Here is a 17,234-nt window from a genome sequence, read left to right on the forward strand (position 1 = left end):
ATCAAGTACCCATGTGTAAAAGCTATCAGAAATTTACATCACTTCTTACAGCTTCAGACAAATACTGCAGCTACTCAGTACAATTCAGCTCGGACTCTGACTACCCAGATTAAGGATGGCCTTTGACGAGGTGCCAGCCACGAATTTGGGGGGCCCGGGCCACTTGTGCTTCTGACCAACTGGTTACAAATTCAGCCGTTCCCACCACTCTCTTGAGTTTGATAATTAGCTAAAATGGCTCCCAGAACTCACTGAAAACACTATATTTATGGTTATATTTTCATTTTATAATAAAAGGGTACAAATAAGAAGCAGCCAAAAGGAGAGACGGAGAGAGCAAGACTGTGAGGGTCTCAAACACAAGCGCCTATGTCCTCTCTGCATGGAGTCTGAATGCATCGCCCACCCAGCACTGCAGGGATATATTTTCTCAACCATGAAAGCTCCTGGTGGCCTGAAGTGTCCCAAGTTTATAAGGAGGCTCAATCCGTCCACAGACATGGCTGACAGTATCAGTGTCCATGGGATTGAACTCAATCTACAAAACCCTCCCCTCCCGGAGTTTGGGGGAGGTGGGCTGAAATGACCCCCCCCCAACAGTCATTCAGTGGGGCTTTCTAATCCCATCTGCCAAATCTCACTAAAAATGTCCTGTGGCCTGCACTTGCCTGCAGCTATGCAGGGAAGGGAATTCTGGGAAATGTAGTTTCAGCTCAGTGAAACTGACGCAATGCAAAGACACCCGGATTCAGGTGATCAAGGTGCCTTCAGACTGTACAGTGGCAGACAGCAGATGTGTTAACTTAACTCTGGAGTCAGCCAGATGTGTGCTTCCTTAACGCGTGCTGCTGTGTGTTCAGTGTGCGCTGCTCCCCTTCACCGGGTGCATCTAAACTGTTTCTGACTCTCCTTTCTGATGGGGATGCAAAATAACACGTTCTACAGATCAGTGGCCACACACCGCGTGCCAGAGGCTATAACAGCCTGTTCTGTTAAGGCACTGCATCTGGCACCGCAGCTGTGGTGGGGGCTACCACTTACACTTGTCTGCCATGATCCTCTGGGTTTTTCAGGGGCTCCGCTGGTGAACTAAATGGAGATATGACAGGGGAACCAGCTCTGGAAACCTTACAGTCACCATTGCCCCCATAGCTCTCAAGTGCCAGAGCCACTGGGTAAACCTGTGCATTCCCTTCCACCTGTCCCTCTTCCCAAACTGCTACCGATGAGACTGTAAGCAAGAGGCTGCAGCGGACCACGGCGCCAACCGCCAGCAAGCAGCATGCTCCTCATTGCCGTCTGGCTGGCGAGTGATTTGGTTCCAGAAGCCCACCCCGAGAGTCTACTTCCTAGGACCATTTCTATTACCACACGGTGTGTGGTTGGGACTCCTAGGGAGCAGATCCTGAGACAAGGATTGAGTGCAAGGAGTTAGTTTACGTGAGAGGTGATCCCAGGAAATAGCAAGAGGGGAATGAATGGGAAAGCGACCCAAGGAAGGAGGAAGGGTGGTAACGCATGGTAATAAGCAGACGACTCCTGTAGCGACTGAGCCGCAATTTTGCTGGGGAACTGACAGGGCAGAGTGGGCCCTCGAGTTGTCCTGCACAAGGGGCAGGGAAGCTTGGGCGTTTACCTCTGGCGCCTGTGCATCCTCGGCTGAGTCATGCTACAGAGGTGTTGACAACACAGTTTCTGGTCTCAGCCAACCAACTCCGTGATAGGGTGACAGGGAAGCCTACAGGAGGGAACCACAGGTGTTTGCAGTAGGACACCACCAGCATGCTCAGAAAAGTGAGTGCAGAGGGGATATGAGTGGGGCCAGGCCAGCGTCTGCCATGAGAGACCAAGATATGCATGTACTGAAATTATTAAAGAATAAAAGTTTCTAATATTGCTAAGTCCTTCCATGTCTAAATACTCTACATGCTGCTAATTCTCTTCATCTTCATAATACCTCTGTAACACAGGTATTAGGACCCCCATTTTATAGACAAGGAAAGTGACACTTGGTGATATTAAGCCACCAGCCCAAGGCCTCACAGCGAGTAAATCGCGATGCTTCAAGGACATGTGGGCTGTAACTGTGCCGGGTTTTGTTCACCAATGTACGTGTAACTATTTGATAACAGTTAACAGACATATTAAATGAAAACGTAACTAATATACCTGTGTGTGGTGAGCTCCCTGAGGGCAGGAACTGTACCTTTTGGCCTCCGTATATAAAGCACCTGGTCCATAGCTGGCACTCAATAGGAATTTATAGAATAACTAAGTGAATGCCTTAGAAAGAGGCCAAGAACTAGTAGTCTCTTCCCATGCCGTGAAAAATTATGTGGCTTTGGGTAAGTCACCTCCCTGACTTGGCCTCAGTTTCCCTCTCTATGAACACCCCACGCCGACACCTGGCTGACCGTTCCAGGCCCTTGCTCAGGTGCCACCACTACCATAATCCTCAGATTCCCCGGGAGACTTGCCCATCCATTAGTGCCGCCGCCTTCTCACTGACCGTTAGTTGTCCCCGGACTTCATTCCCAACCCCATCAGCCCATTCCTCGCTTCACCACATCCCCCTGGCGAGCCCCCAGCTTGCAGGGCTGCACGCTCACACACGTGAAACACACAGTCAAGCTGGCAGGTTTCACTATAAGCTCCTGATCTCAGATGGGCCCTTCAAGCTGCTCTGCAGAGCCCTATCTGTTTCTCTTCTTGAGTGACCATTTCCTCTCTTCTCTCTTTACAAATTTATCACCCCTTAGACACCCTCTTGCTCCGAGCAGATAACCTTGCCCCTAACATCGCTGAATGAACAGATGCCAAGGCACGTGGGTGTCTTCTTGGTCTCGCCTTCTGTGAAACTATTGCATCCGCCTCATCTTTGTTCCCTCCCCCCGACACCCAGAGGCCATGACTCTTCTCCTCTCAGAGGTCAGTCTCACCACTTGTGGTCTGAATTCCATCCCTTCTCACCTTCTTGAGGGTTGGACGCCATTTGTTATCTCCTCTCTCCTCCAGCATCAGCACCTCCCTCTCTACTGGTGCATTCGCATTAGTGCACAGACCTTCTCCAGGGTCTTGCATCTTTATAAACCCTTTCCTTGGGTTTCAGCTCATCCTTCCATCCTCCTGTTTTCTCAGGAGTATTACCCACGTACACTGCCTCCTCCTCCTCACCTGCTCTCATCTTCCCTCTAGCCAGACCCAAACAGCTTCTGTTCCTTGGAGCCCTAGGGTTGCAGGGAGGAGCTCCAGGAGCCAAAGCAGGAGATGAGGGGCTCTGCGCCCTCCACTGGCTCGGTACCCTCAGCCCCAACATGTTCATCTGTCCAAACTTAATCCAGCTTGAGTCACGCAGGCTCTTTGTTGGGTCGCCCCATACGGAACCTTGGCTTGCACTTCCCTTCAGGACTCAGGGTGGGGACCCACCATTTTCTCCTGGGTTGGCCCTGATTTGAGCTAATGAAGTGATCTGAGCAGATTTAGGACAAATATAACCCACCAGCACCAGTTACGATGATCCGAATCTGCTGTATTGATTTATATAGCTCAGACCAATTCTGCTGGTCCAGCATGGCTAAACTCAGGCCGAACTGTGGAGCTGTGGTCAGGTATAGTCAGAGGGTCCCGGACATGATGGTGCTTGAGCCAGTCCAGACCTGTTTGCTGGTCCTTTGGGTTTGCTCTGGTCGTAGGGAGCTTTTTAAGCGTATTGGGGTCCCTGTAAATTTTTGCTTGGAAAAATAAAAGTATTTGGAAACCCTTAGAATTATTATGATACCTTCCAGCCTATGGTTTTAAATGCTAAGGAAAAAACTAAGCCAACCTCCGTCCAATTTTATTTCATCAGCATGATTGAACACCTACAGTACAGCAGGAACCCAGTCCGATGCCCCACATATGTTACGTTATATAATTGCCACAGAAGCCCTGCGAGGCAGGTACTGTTTTCCCCGATTTACCAAAGAGCAAACTGAGGCTCAGGGAGGTGAGAAAACTTCCCCATGGTCACATATTTATGAACTGGCAGATCCAGGATGCCAACCCCACTTGAAGGTTTAGAGAAGCACACAGGACTCAGGGAAGAGGACAAGTGGGCCATCTCCAGCTTCCTTGTTCCTTCAGCTTTGCCTCCTTCTCTTTCACCTTTTGACAAAACAAATAAATTTGTTTTCTGATCTGTTTGGTCTTGGAGGAGTTTCCTTTCCTTCCCAGGCACTCTCCACTCGTTGGGATGGCCCCCTGACACGGAGGTAATGACCTACCTTGCTTAATAAAGGAACCCCCTCTCCTCCCTGCTCCTTCCAGTGAATGCCCTTCCTCACCCACCCACATCTCTACGTTTCTTGACTCACTCAGAAGCAACAACTCTCGGTCGTGGCAAAACAAAACTCTTCAGATGGATGAACCCCTTCCTCTTACAGGACCCTTCTCCCTTGGGTGCCCCATGATCACGGATCTCCTGGGGAGACGAGGAGAGGGTCAAGCAGGTAGGGAACTGCAGGCAGCAGCCTCTACGGATGGTTTTCCCACGTGGTGGACATGGATGATTGCTCCGAAGCTCCAAGGGTCATGCTACTCTGGATTCAAAGGAAAATTCAAGCAGAAAAGTGACTGGGCCCACCCACGGCTACAGTTCAGCTGCCAGGCCCAGTCGGTACCCCCCAACTGGCCTTGTCTTCCTTCCCCATCCCCTGCTCACTCCCTCCACCCCCAAGTCCCCTTAAGTACCAGTAATGGAAGTGCTTACTAGGCCCTGCAACAATTCACCCTTATCTTTTATTTATAGCTGACAAAGCTCCAAGCAGGAAAAATATAATCACACTTTAAATAATGGAAGTTGTAGGTATTAGAGCTACACGGGCAGTTACCGGAGTTGCAGCAATGTCTCCCTGCAGACCTGACGGGGCGCATGCCGACTGCATTTTTAATTTTTAAAACATATTTCTTCCCAAATTATTCTGTGTTACAGAGGAGCCACGTTTATGGGGGTGATAAATTACTGTAATAAAGTGCCTCTTCCTCAAATATATAGGATGAGCCAAGCTGAGTGCAGCCCAGCACAGGCGGCCCCGAGAGAGCGGAGAGAAGTCCCACTGCCTCGCTTCTCACTTTAATTATTTGGCCGATGTGTCCTACATTTTTAAATACAGCCACAAGTTTTCCTTAAGAAAAGAATCAGGAATGACTGCTAATTTGTATTTGTGCGTGCCAGGGTGTGTGAGGGCAGAGATGCGAGTGCCCGTGTGTGTACCGCTGGATGGTGAGACTTGCGTGAACCTGTACTGTGCATGCTTGTACATCTGCCTGTGAAGATGCTCGTGTGTTGTGTATGTGCAGTTGTGGCAGTTTGTGCGCGTGTGCATGAATACATCCCTGAGGATGCCAGGTACACATATGCTGGGCGTGCATTTATGTGGATATACACGCATTGGCTAAACACGCATTTTTGTCTGTGTGCGTGCATGGATTTGTGCAGGGCAGGAGCACACGTGTGTGAGCATGTGTTCAGCCATGATTTTCTATGCTGATCTGCCTTCTCCTCCCAGACCCTTATGTGCAGTAAAATCCTTTCTCCTGCATTGAGCCAGCTCTCCTCCTGCCTTCCATCCTCCTTCAGACAGTAAAGCACAGAGCTTGAAGCACAGGCTCAGGTTACCTGCGTTCAAATCTCAGCTTTGCCTCTTATTAGCTACGTGACTGCAGGCAAGCCTCTCAATACCTCAGTTTTGCACCTGTAAAGTGGGGTTCATAGTAAGAGTATCTACCTCATAGGGCTGCTGGGAAGATGAATGGGTTTCATATGTGGAAAGCATTCCGCACATAGAAAGTACAAGTGTTAACTGTTTTCTTTCCTTCCTTCCTTCGTGCCGGACATGTCACAGGCTGCTGGCACCTCCCTTGGCAAGTAGTGTGCAGGCGAGAGCCAAGGGTGGGAAAACCACAACTCCATGAGAAAGAGGCTTAACTCAGTATTTATTCTCTCCCTGCCCCATCTCACCACACAGGGGTGGGGACATGGCAGAGGGAGGGGCAACAACTCACCCTGCAGCGCCCCTGGGAGCCCATGTCCTGCTACCCAAGTCCGTGGATCCCCTAGGGTGAGGCTGGGCCCACTTCACCCCTGCTTTCCCGGCCTCCAGCCCAGGATCCAGCAGAGCAGGCACCTCTGAACGTTTGCAGTGTGGACAGACACATGGACAGATGAACAGGAGAAGAGAGGGGGTGGGTGACAGGTGTAGGTGGTTTATTTGGGAGCAATGATTTCAGGAAGAAGGAGTAGGGGTGGGGCAAGTATAAGAGGGGAGGGAAAAAAGCCAACAGGGGTGTGCAATGAGCACCTGGCGCTCAACCCCATGGGGGAACCTCTGAGTGACCGTGTGAGATGTGCCTCCGGGTTGTCCCCCAAGCCATGGGCAAGCTGGTGTGCTTCTTCACCATCCACCATCCGTCACTGGGTGAGGGCTTCCCTTGGGGACACTTAATGCCCTGGCTTTTCTGGGTTTGCCCTTTGTGAAGGTTAAACACGCCAGAGAAAGCCCCAGGCAGAGAAGTGGAGATGTGGAAGCTTGGGATAGGAAGACGTCAGTGAGCTGGGGACAATCCACTGCAGTGTCAAAGAATTGGAGGTGGGCCGAGGAGATAGAGGCAGGGCATTGACCACATCTGCTCCAGGCAAGCGTTGGGTGGATGGACATGAGGGTGGCTGGACACATGAACATGTGGAGGTCGTCAGTGAGATTTCTCTGACTGGGGAGGAGGAGGAGCTGTCAGTGGAGCAGCCCTGAGGACCACATCCTCTCCAGCAGCACTAGGGAAAGTCCCTGCATCATCAAACTCAGAAGGGCAGCAGACAGCACTCAGTCATTCTATTGCCTTTCTAAGGGCTTCCCAAACCAAGGGCTGATGTCAGAGACAAAAGCCTGAGCCTCCGACTGGGCTCCTTTGTCCTGCCTTGCCCAGCACACAAGCGGGCTTGCCCCTCCCAGCCTTCTCGCCCAGGTTTGAAGCCAGCGCTCCGGGATTGGAACCCAAGAGGAAAATGGAAGCCAGGAGGGGATGTTCTTCAACCTTATCTCCACAATCAGCCTCACCCCAGGTTCCACAAACTCCAGACTGTCTCTTCCCCGGTGTGCTCTCTCCTGCCTCCGTGATTTAGCGTGTGCCCTCCCCTCGGCCTGGAATGCCCTTCCCCTACAGTCAACCTGGGAAATCCCAAACCATTCGTTAGGGCTCTGCTGAAATGTCATCTCCTGTGCCAAGCCTTCTATGCAGAAGGGATACCCTCCTCCCTCTGCTTCTTGAGGATTTTCCTTGGACCCCAGACCTTACGCTCACCGGCGTCCATCTGGTGTTACAATAACGTGTGTGCTGCTCCCCCCAGTCTCCTCAAGGACAGGGACCGTGTCTGCGTCTGCGCGCTATCCCCAGGGCCCGATACAGAGCCTGGTATTGATTTGAGTGGCTCGGTTTCCTCTTGTGAAATGTGGAGGTGGCAACAGCACATACCTCATCAGGTTGTTGTAGGTTTAGGAGAGTGAATATGTTTAAATTCCTGTGCTTATGACAGTGTCTGGCACCAGAGAGGTGCTAGACGAGCGTTAGTCATTTTTCATGGCAAGGTGGTTCACGATGAACTCAGGGGAGCAAGGCAAAGGAGAACGGATAACAGAACTGCCAGGTCCCACACTGAGGGGGGCGCTTAGAACTGTCCTACATCACCCCATTGCACAGATGTTGGACACCGAGACCCAGGAACGGTCATGAAGCTGGAAAGCAGCAAGAGGGGGACTGTGGAAGCACAGTGCCCGGGCTCCCCTCTCTGCGAGGCTCTCTTCCCTCCTGGCAGCACCCTCACCCTGTGGGACAACGGGAGGCTGCGGAGGGTAGTGGGCGAAACACAGGCATTGATGCTTGACAAGCCTGGGCTCCATGCCGACCCGCCATTCACCAGCCCTGCCACCATTGTTGGGTCTGTGGCATCTCCTCCTTGAGGCTCAGTTTCCCCACTGTACCCTGAGGACATTCTTGGACTCTCTCCAAAGGCAGATTTTCCTTGGGGCTGATAAAGCTTGCATCCGGGGATCCCCACTTGTATGGACTCTTTCTAAACATAAATTAACTTTCATAAGTAAATCTGTATTTGCGATTTTTTTTTCCCCTTTAAAGATAGCCCTCCAAAGTATTAGCCCCAGGCCCCACCAAACTGGATCGGCCCTGAGGCTTTCTCTCTCAGGTCCTTCCCAGCGGGGACCCCAGAGAGAGAAGATGAGGGGAGGGTGGCAGCATATCCCCCACCCCCTGCCCCATATTCTGCCCAGGGGTCAGCCCTCCCCCACCCCACCCCCAGGGGCAGGGCCCATAGCACAGATGGGAACCCTGAGGCTTGGAGGGGTGAAGGGGCTTGTAGGAGATCCCAAGGCAAATAGTGTCCCATGTGAGAGCTGCTGGGCTTTGGACCCGTGTCTCCCAGCTCCAATTCTGCTGGGTGACCAGGGGGCGCACAGGGCTGGCCTGGGGTTGGGATGCTTTCCTCACCTGTGAACGCTTTGGGCTGTGGTAAAGAAAACGGCTTGGGGGCAGGGGCTGCTGTGGGTGGGGGTGTCCAGGGGCCACTGCTATAATAAGTAGCGGCTTCCTCTGAAACGCCTTCTGTGGTCTGTGCAGGGGAAGGAAGTGGCAGCCCGGAAACAGGAGGGGGCAGAAGTCTGAAGCTGCCACTGGCAACTCAGAGACTAAGCTGGGGCCACCCCCCACCCCCCAGGCTGGTCCTAACCAGGTTGCAGCCTTGGGACCTGCGACCAGGAGGGCTGGGGAGCTCAAGTCCTGTCTTAACATGAAAGCCCAGAGGTTACCGAGATTCTCTCCAGGCTGCCGTTGGCCTGGCTCCTTTCCCTCCCTCAACCACTCCGCGTTCCCCGACCATGCCAGGCCTCTTCATGTCTCTGTGCCTTTGCATGTGCCATTCCCTTTGCCTGGAATGCTGTCCCCCACTTTCTCCTTTAAGACCCAATTCCAATGTCACCTCTTCTTGGAAGCCTTCCCTGATTACCAACCCCTGCCCCCACAAACACACACATTATTAAGACGCCTAATTTTATTGGGTGCTTTGTATTTACAGTAGGCCATGGACTGCCTTGTGTGGATGTTCTTATTTGATTCATACAAAAACACAGTGCAGTGGGCTCTTTCAACAACTCCATTTTACGGATGAGTAGACCAAGGCTCAAGGAGCGGAACAACTTCCCCAAGGTTGTACACTCAGAAAGTGGGCGAGTTGTGAGTGTGACCCAGGCCTGACTCTACTGACAAATCATTTAACTTGGCGCCATCCTCTTAGGTCAGCGTGTAAACAGTGCAACACGCCAAGGAGGCTGCATTGTCATGTTTGCAAAGCTCAACCTTCAGGGCGCCCGCCTTGCTCGGGCCCCTGGGGTAGCTGGGAGTTACAGAGTGCTCTAAGTGGAGACGCAGAAGTTGGATTGCAATGAGGAAGCATGTCTGTAGAAACATTTCTGGTTTATCGTGTGATGAGATCTCAGAAGTATCGCGAAGGCTGCTGTACTGTCTTGTCTTTTATGTACTTCTTCTTAATGCACTTTCAAATCAAATTTTGCATTCTATTTCTCAAAGGGGAGCCCCCAGATTTGAAAAGCTCTGGGCTCCAGAGACCTAGACCTGCCCTGGCCGTGCCCTATGGCTTGGGGACTGCACTGCCTGGCCCCTGCCCGGCCCTCACCGGGTCCTGCAACCACTGTACTGGGGTTTTCTGTTTATGGATTTGCTCCCCACCCCCCACCCGCCACTCCTGCTGACTCTGAGACCCTCACAGGCAGAGTGAGCCTGGTTTCTTAGCAAACTAGATCCTACTTGGTGCATATGAAGCTAGGACAGATTTGTTGAATGAATGAATGAGGATGGATCCCTTTAATGCTCTCAATAAGTATGAAAAGTAAAATTCCATCTTAAAAAGTCTACGCTGCATGATTCAGTGGTAGAATGTTTGCCTTCCATGCCGGAGACCTGGATTCAATTCCCAGAACATGTACCCCTCCCTGCAAAAAAAGTCTAGACTGATCTCCCTGTGTGCTAATGCTGTGGGTGCTGGGCCTGACTGGTCATTTGGAAAAGATTCAGTTCAGGCCAGAGTATGGCAGGAGGCCCAGGAGCCCCTCCTGCCCCCCTGCCCTTAGCAAGGCCCACAGCTTTGCAAGCCCCCCCGAGGCGGAAAGGAGCCTTCTTTCTATAGCCGCAGCAGGTCAAAAGCCCTTTCCAGAAAAGAAGGAACTGAAAGTCCTGTGGGGGGTGAGTCATCAGAGGGCATCCTGGGAGGGGATGGCGCCACGAGCGGCATGGAGGGAGGAGGCCGGGCAAGAGGAGAAGCCAGAGCAAGAAGCCATCCCACAGCCCTGCAGAGAGACCTGGAAGCACAGTCTGGGGGTGGGGAGGGGACCTGAGACTGTCCCCCTCCAGACACTGCAACCTTCAGCTGGGAAGAGAACACGTGGGAGCCACCATCACTGACCTCTTGCTTCTGAAGGGCTATGGAAGGGAAAGAAATTAGATGTGTTCTGCATAGCAGAGAAGGCAAACAGAGCCAGGTGGGAGACGTCACAGAGGCTGGCTTCCAGCAGCCGGGCAGGGCTCCGGTGCCGGGGTGTCTGCCCGGCAATAAAGATGTGCAATGACAAGCAAGGGAGTCCCGTTCAGAGGTCAGGGTGTGGGCTCCGGGTGTGACCCTCCTAACCTGGAGTTCCAGCTCTGCCCCTCACTCGCTGTGTGACCTCAGGCCAGTGGCTTCATCTCTGCACACACCCCCACTTCCTCTTCTTCAAAGTGGGATAATGGCACCTGACCCATGAGGTCTGGGTGGCAGATAGAGTAATACGTATAAAGTGCTTTGAAGAGGGTTTGGTCCGTTTGAAGCCCACCACAAATGGTGGCAATTTTATTAGGCAGGATGTGTCTAGATCTTTCAAACAGAAGGAATTGAATTGAGGGATTTGTTGCACGAGTGATAGAAGAGCTGAAACAGAAAACAGGGGCTGGTGCGACAACCCAGAGCTTAACAGCAGCACAGCCAGTGCCACCTCCAGGGCTGGAGGCTAAGGAAGGAGGTGGATTAGCAGAGCGGTGCTGGCAGCACGAGCAGCAGGAGAGAGACTAAGGCGAGAGACTCCTGTGACGGTGCTGATGGGTTCTGTGGGCCAAAGAGGGTGAGGAAAGAGTTTGGGGGGTGCCAGGGAGAGAATGAAAAGATTCAGAAGAGTGCCACAAAGGCACAGATTTCAGTGATGTTCTACTTCCGCCATCTCCATTTAGGTGCTTTACTTCTTGGAGGCTTGATTTCCTCACATGTAAAACAGTAACAAAAATGGTTAAGACATGACTTGTTTTGGGGGGTTGAATAAGAGAATATTTGTAAAGCACCTGGCACAGTGTTGCTCAGAGTAAGGATTCAATAATAATAACTGCAGAAACACTTGCACAGCCTTTCAGTTCTCGCAGCAGTCTGGTGAAGCAGGTCCTACTGTGAATCCCATTTTATAGGTGAAGAAACTGAGGCACAGAGCATTCAGGTCACACAACTAGTAAGTGGCCGAGCAGAGATTTGAATAGGCCGCCAGACTGCAAAGTCCTGATTTTGGAGCTACTCTAGGTTGTCCTGATTTTCCCATCAGTGGCTCCCTTCCAGCTGGCCTCACCCTGGTTCAATGCCTTTCCTGAGAATTTTACCCAGGGCCTCTACCCCGGACTGATAAGCAACATCTGCTCCCAACTGTAACACTTGACACCTGGGGTCCCTGGAGTCACACCGACCTGGCATTGAGTCCTGGCTTTGCCATTTTCCGGGTGTGTGGCCTTGGAGAAGCTGCTTCTCTTCATACAGCCTCAGTTTCCTCGACTTGCCCTGAGTCTCCCAGATCCTGGTGAGGGCTGCATGCTCAGAGAGCATAGGGCACTAGGCGCTGGTGCTTTCAGTCCATTAAACTTTTCCCAAACGTTGGTCATGTCCACAGAGCCCCGGGGATGGTGCCAAGGGTTTCTTTGCTTTTCCTATCAAGTTCTCAGCCCACGCGGAGAGTATCATGGGAGAGCAGGCTGCCATTGTCTGCTTGCCCTTCTCCTGCAGATGACGTTTCCCAGACTGCCTTATGAGCTGGCCTCCTGCTAGGGAGGGCCATTGGGGAGCACAGGCAGGAGTGGGAGGGTGGCAGGAGAGAGAAGTCAGGGTATCTCTCCCTCTCTCTCTCTGCTTAGGGGGAGGAGGAGGGTGTTTTTCCAGCAGTGGCTGCTCTTTCCTGGGCTTTCAGCCCTGATGGGATCGCCCATACCGCCATGGTTCCAGCTGTCCCCAGACGGTATCACCACCTCCTCCTTTTGCCTCCCCAGCCTGGAGTGATGGCAGCTTCCTGTCATTGTCATTGCTGAACACCATTTGCTATTTGGCTTTTCAACCCTTCCCTCTACCATGTAACCAAATCCTTGTATTAAATTGCCTCTGATTGAACTATATTAGAGTGGTTTATGATTTACTGACTGGCCCTGACTCTTTTCCCCTAGACTTTCCTTCCTCTTCTCCACCCCCAGTGTCTTTATCCCAGGGGTCACAGTCAGAACCCTGGGGTCAGGTCCCACGCGGGGCTGGAGGGCTCTAGCTCCTCACAGCAATTTGCAGTGACTTACGTGGAAATATGCAGTGAGTCATCAGCAGGTTGGTGGGGCGGGATAGGAGAGAGGGTCAAGCACGTGAAGCCAGGGACAGATGTTCAACATTAGCTCTTGCACGAACCTCTACATCTACGTGTACTCACATATGCCAGAGATCACACACGCTCACAAACTATCGTCCTCCGGGGAGACCATGGGCTCAGCAGTGAGGGCTCACTCAGGCATAAATATGCATATATGTGTGTACCCCCGATGAGCAGGAAGCCCCCCCCCACAGTCACCAGTAAACAGTCACAGCCGTGCATGGGGCCCAGGCCCACACAGCTACACATGCCCTCACAGAATTGCACTCTGTGAGGTGGTCTGTGACATGCATGCGTGCAAGCAGCTAGCACATGCACATAGCAGTTCACCAAGGTGCCCTCCCACGTGTGGGCATATCTGCACACACTGCAGGTATGTGCACATGCAAGGATCCGGACTACCCTCCGTCCAGATGACCCTCCAGGATCACCCCCAGGTGGGTGACCACCTCCCACACAGCACACACGTGCCGCCTGCCCACGTGCACACGCAGACCAACACGGGACCCCAGGCACAGGCGCGCCCCCTGGGCCGGCCTCCTCCACCCCCAACCTCACCTCTGCAGCCATGTGCTCTGACCCCTCCTCAAGGAAGCTGGAGCCACCTGGCTGGCCTTGGGACTAGGAAAGCACCCTCCCCACCCCTATCCCTGTCTCCTAAACAGGGTGGCCTGGGGCACTGGGGTGGGGAGAGGGTTGCCCTCGAAGCTCAAAGTCCTGGGGCCAAAGTCTTGTTTGCAGACCCTGGGAAGTTGCACAACCTGCCCCAGCCAGCCGGGGTGACTCTGGTTTATTGTCTCTGGCTTCCCCTTGGCTGTAGGCCCAGACCCAGCCGCCAGACCCGTTTCTCTGGGGGAGGGTGGGGAAGGCAGCGCCTCCCTCCCCTGCCTGGAGGACCAGGCCTGGGGGCCAAGGAGGACACACACCTGAAGCTGAGATGCACAGAATTTAGAACCCAAACTCTGCTTCCCCAGATGGGAAACTGAAGCCCAGAGAAGACAGGGGAGCTTGCCCAGAGTCACACAGTATTAAATACAAAATCATCTCCTACTGCAGAAAGAAAACTGATTTTATTATTGAATAAGCATTAAAGCAGAAAGTGATGCATCACAGGCAACCTGCTAAATAGTGCTCACCCTTTTTAGGTAACTAGACAGGTACAACCCTTTGCATACATGTTCTCAATATATTCCTTGTGTCTTTATGACCAGGGATAGGTTTGCAGTTTGGAGTCAAACTGCAGGTTACTGAAGTTAGGCCCATCTCATCTTCAGGAAATTGGGAGATAGAGCACAGTTTCCCTTGGTGATTGCCCTTCAAAGAGAAGGCTCTCAGGTCCTGGAGGAAACATTCCACTGCTGGTGGTGCAGTGGCTCAGCTTTCTTCCTGCAGCATCAGAATGCATCTCTATTGCAGACGATCAGAGCCGCTCTGGATGTAGGAGGGAGCCCCTGAGCCTATGAGAAGGGACCACGCTCCATGTCCCATCTTCTCCGCGGCTGAATCAGTTTGTCAGAGCACCAGTTCGCCATGTTACCAACTCACAGGGCTTACCAAATTTACCCAGGCTTATGCTTTTTCTTTAATTAGTAACGTTTCTTGCAATGTGTATGAGATGAATTGACAAGGCCTTCGAGCCCCTGGGAACGAGGATCTCTGAAGTTCAGGGCCCTTCAAACTTCTCTTTACCTCTGGGATCTGCAACCCACCGTGGGGCGCAGGCAATCCTCCCCTGAGCCTTTATTCCAGTCCTCTCCCCCACCCCCCAGCAGCGTGGCAAGGAGGTGAGGTTTTGCAAAACATTCCTGCAAATTCTGGCCTACCAACCCTCCTGAAATCTTCAAAAGCTGTTAAAAAATTTTTCATCGTGTGCCTGCTTGCCTTTTTTCTCCCTTCCTTCCTCTGCTCCTCTACCCATCCCTCCCTTCTTCTCGACTTTCCTCTCGCCTTTTCTTCCCTCCTCCCTTTGGTTCCTTCTCAATCAGCTGAAATCATTAGGCAGGGCTGAGTGGGGTGTAATGGGGGCCCTCATGAGGTTGAAGTCAAAGAGGGGAGTCGGGGGAAGGGGAATGTCAACTTGGTGGGGTCAGAAGATGTATATACATGGGGGGTTGAGCAGAAAAGGAACCTACAATGAATAAAAGGCGCCAAGTTTCTCCCTATGAGGAAGGGAGGTACAAATGTGGACAGGAAGGAAGAAACTGAATGAACTCTAGGGTGTTGGCCTGGAATCGGATCTGTGAGTGAGAACACATGGTTTAAAGTATATAGAGATAGACAGCAAAATAAACATGGATGGAAAGAAGTGTGTGTGTGTGTGAGTGTGTGTGTGTGTATGCACGTGTGTATACATGCCTACGGTATACGTACGTATACATACATGTGTATGTGATGCATGTGTGCAGAGTCACTGAGAAGTGAATCCCCAGAAGCTATGACTACACCTACCACCAAGATCTTGGTTTCAAAATACTATTCTCCCCTGAAAAGGAATCAGTTTCCTTGAGGAATGGCTGAATTCCAGGCTGGGGCAGAGAAAGTACAATATGAGCCCGGAATATCTCTTTGCGTCCAAAAGTAAGGAAGTGCTCAGAGAATGACGGGGCCATTTCAAAAGGACACAGGAACCAGCTTGAAGGAGATCCTTCCTTAGTGGATTATAACCTCACCCAATAGAATAGGAATCCAGGGAATCCTACGTGTTTTAAGCAAACAAATGAATAAATAAATGGAGGAAAGAGAAAGCTCTTCCTTACAGAGTGCCAAATAATAATAAATGGAGAAGGAAAAACCACCCGTTGGCAACTGTAATAACAATAATTACTTCAAGAGGAAACATCAAAGAATGCTAAAACTAGTAGATAAAAATGGAACAATGAATGGGCTGTTTATATTGTGCTAAAGTATCTCTGAACAAAATACTCATCACTTACAAAAATGACAAGGTAGCTTGATAGTGGAGAAAAACGATCAAAGTTAACAACACCAGCAGGGGACAAACGGGCATCGTGTGCAGCCGGATAGAAGGCAGCGAGAGGAGCAGCCTCTGCCTCCTCCTGTCTCCACTTCAGGGTGTCCAAGGGGCTAAATCAGACCTGGAATCACTTTCCAGAGCGATCACAGGTCAACCCAGAAGGAAGGTTCCAGCAATTCCGAATGAGGTCCCGGACGCCCTGGGACAAAGGGCCACCTAAGGAATTAACGACAGTTCCCCCCTCTGGTTTCTGTCCCCTCCTTCCCCCGCTTCTCATATCCGTCCCCGAGGCTCTTGGTCACTCTACTCCCCATTTCCCAGCATCAAGCCCTGGCCAAACATCCGACCGCAGCTCCCTGCCTCCTCTGGGACCCCTGCCAACCTCTCCAGCCTCATTTCCTACCCTTCTTCCCCAATAACCCTCCCCCAACACACACACCTACACATATACCCCGAGCCCCAACCTCCCACAGCCTCCCTCTGCTCCCCCAGCAAGCTCAAGTTCTTTGGACATGCAACTCCCTCTGCCTGGAATGCCGCTCATTCACCTGGTGCGCTCTGACTCATCTTTCAAAACCGACTCCAACCATTGTCTCCTTTAAGAAGACTTTCCTCCTCTGATATTCCCACCATCCCCTCTCAGCCTCTAGCTCTCCCAGACTTGTCTTTGAGGGCCTGAGGGGTAGGACCAAGGCCTGGTTCAGAACAACAGAAAGGATCTAACACTTTTTTGGGCTAATTCTATACGGACCCCATGATGTACGTCCACATTCCTCACGACAGTCCTGGGTTGGATTAAATTCTTAACTCCGTTTTACAGATGAGAAGATGGAGTCTTGGAGAAATGAATTAACTTGCCCAAGAATTCATAGGCTTTTAAATAGTAGCCAAACCGGACCTGGCGCACGCAGGGAGATGAACTCCAAGACCAGGGTTTTCTCCTCGCCCCTTCACCCATTGCGTCTCCCACCTGCTGGCGCCAGACCTAATTAGAGCCTTGCTGGCCCTGAGCTGGGCTAGGAGGCAAGTGTGTCATTAAGGCATGAGATGCTGGAAGCTCCCACCATGTGTCATTATGTTTAATTACATGCATTCAAACTTCTGTGTGGGCTGGCGGAGCCAGAGCGTCTCCTTACCCAGGTGGCCGGGGATTTTCTGCAGCCAAGTGATAGGGCAGGGGTTGCTGAAGGGCCCTTACAACAGGCCTGGGAGCAAGGGCCATGTTCCCTGCAACTTTTGGGGGAAGCCCAGTCCTTGGCCCCTGCCTGAGACTGCCAGGAAGGCCTTGGTGGGGAAGTACTGTCAGTCCTTGCCTCTCTGGACGTTCTCAGCCAGACTTCCACCCAGGGAAGACACTGGAGAAGAAGAAGATGCTATAGTCCCACTTGTCCTCATTCCCTCCCCAGATAGACAGACGCAGGGACATATATACACATAATGCAGAAACATGCTTTTGGAGCATTTACCACAACCTTTGATTAAAGAGGTGGGAACACTTTATCCGTCCC

The 17,234-nt window shown here is 51.9% G+C and overlaps 1 long non-coding RNA gene across 1 annotated transcript; it reads right to left on the reverse strand.

Annotated features, from left to right (window-relative positions):
- Nucleotides 1-3,833: 3,833 nt before the first annotated feature.
- On the reverse strand, nucleotides 3,834-5,871 carry LOC143660047 (uncharacterized). The gene is made up of 3 exons (XR_013163824.1): nucleotides 5,766-5,871; nucleotides 4,353-4,577; nucleotides 3,834-4,143 (listed from the first exon to the last, which is right to left on the reverse strand). It is a non-coding gene; the product is annotated as an uncharacterized LOC143660047 (long non-coding RNA).
- Nucleotides 5,872-17,234: the final 11,363 nt, after the last annotated feature.

Source organism: Tamandua tetradactyla, chromosome 2 (genome assembly GCF_023851605.1).
Source record: "Tamandua tetradactyla isolate mTamTet1 chromosome 2, mTamTet1.pri, whole genome shotgun sequence".
Classification (NCBI taxonomy): Eukaryota; Metazoa; Chordata; class Mammalia; order Pilosa; family Myrmecophagidae; genus Tamandua; species Tamandua tetradactyla.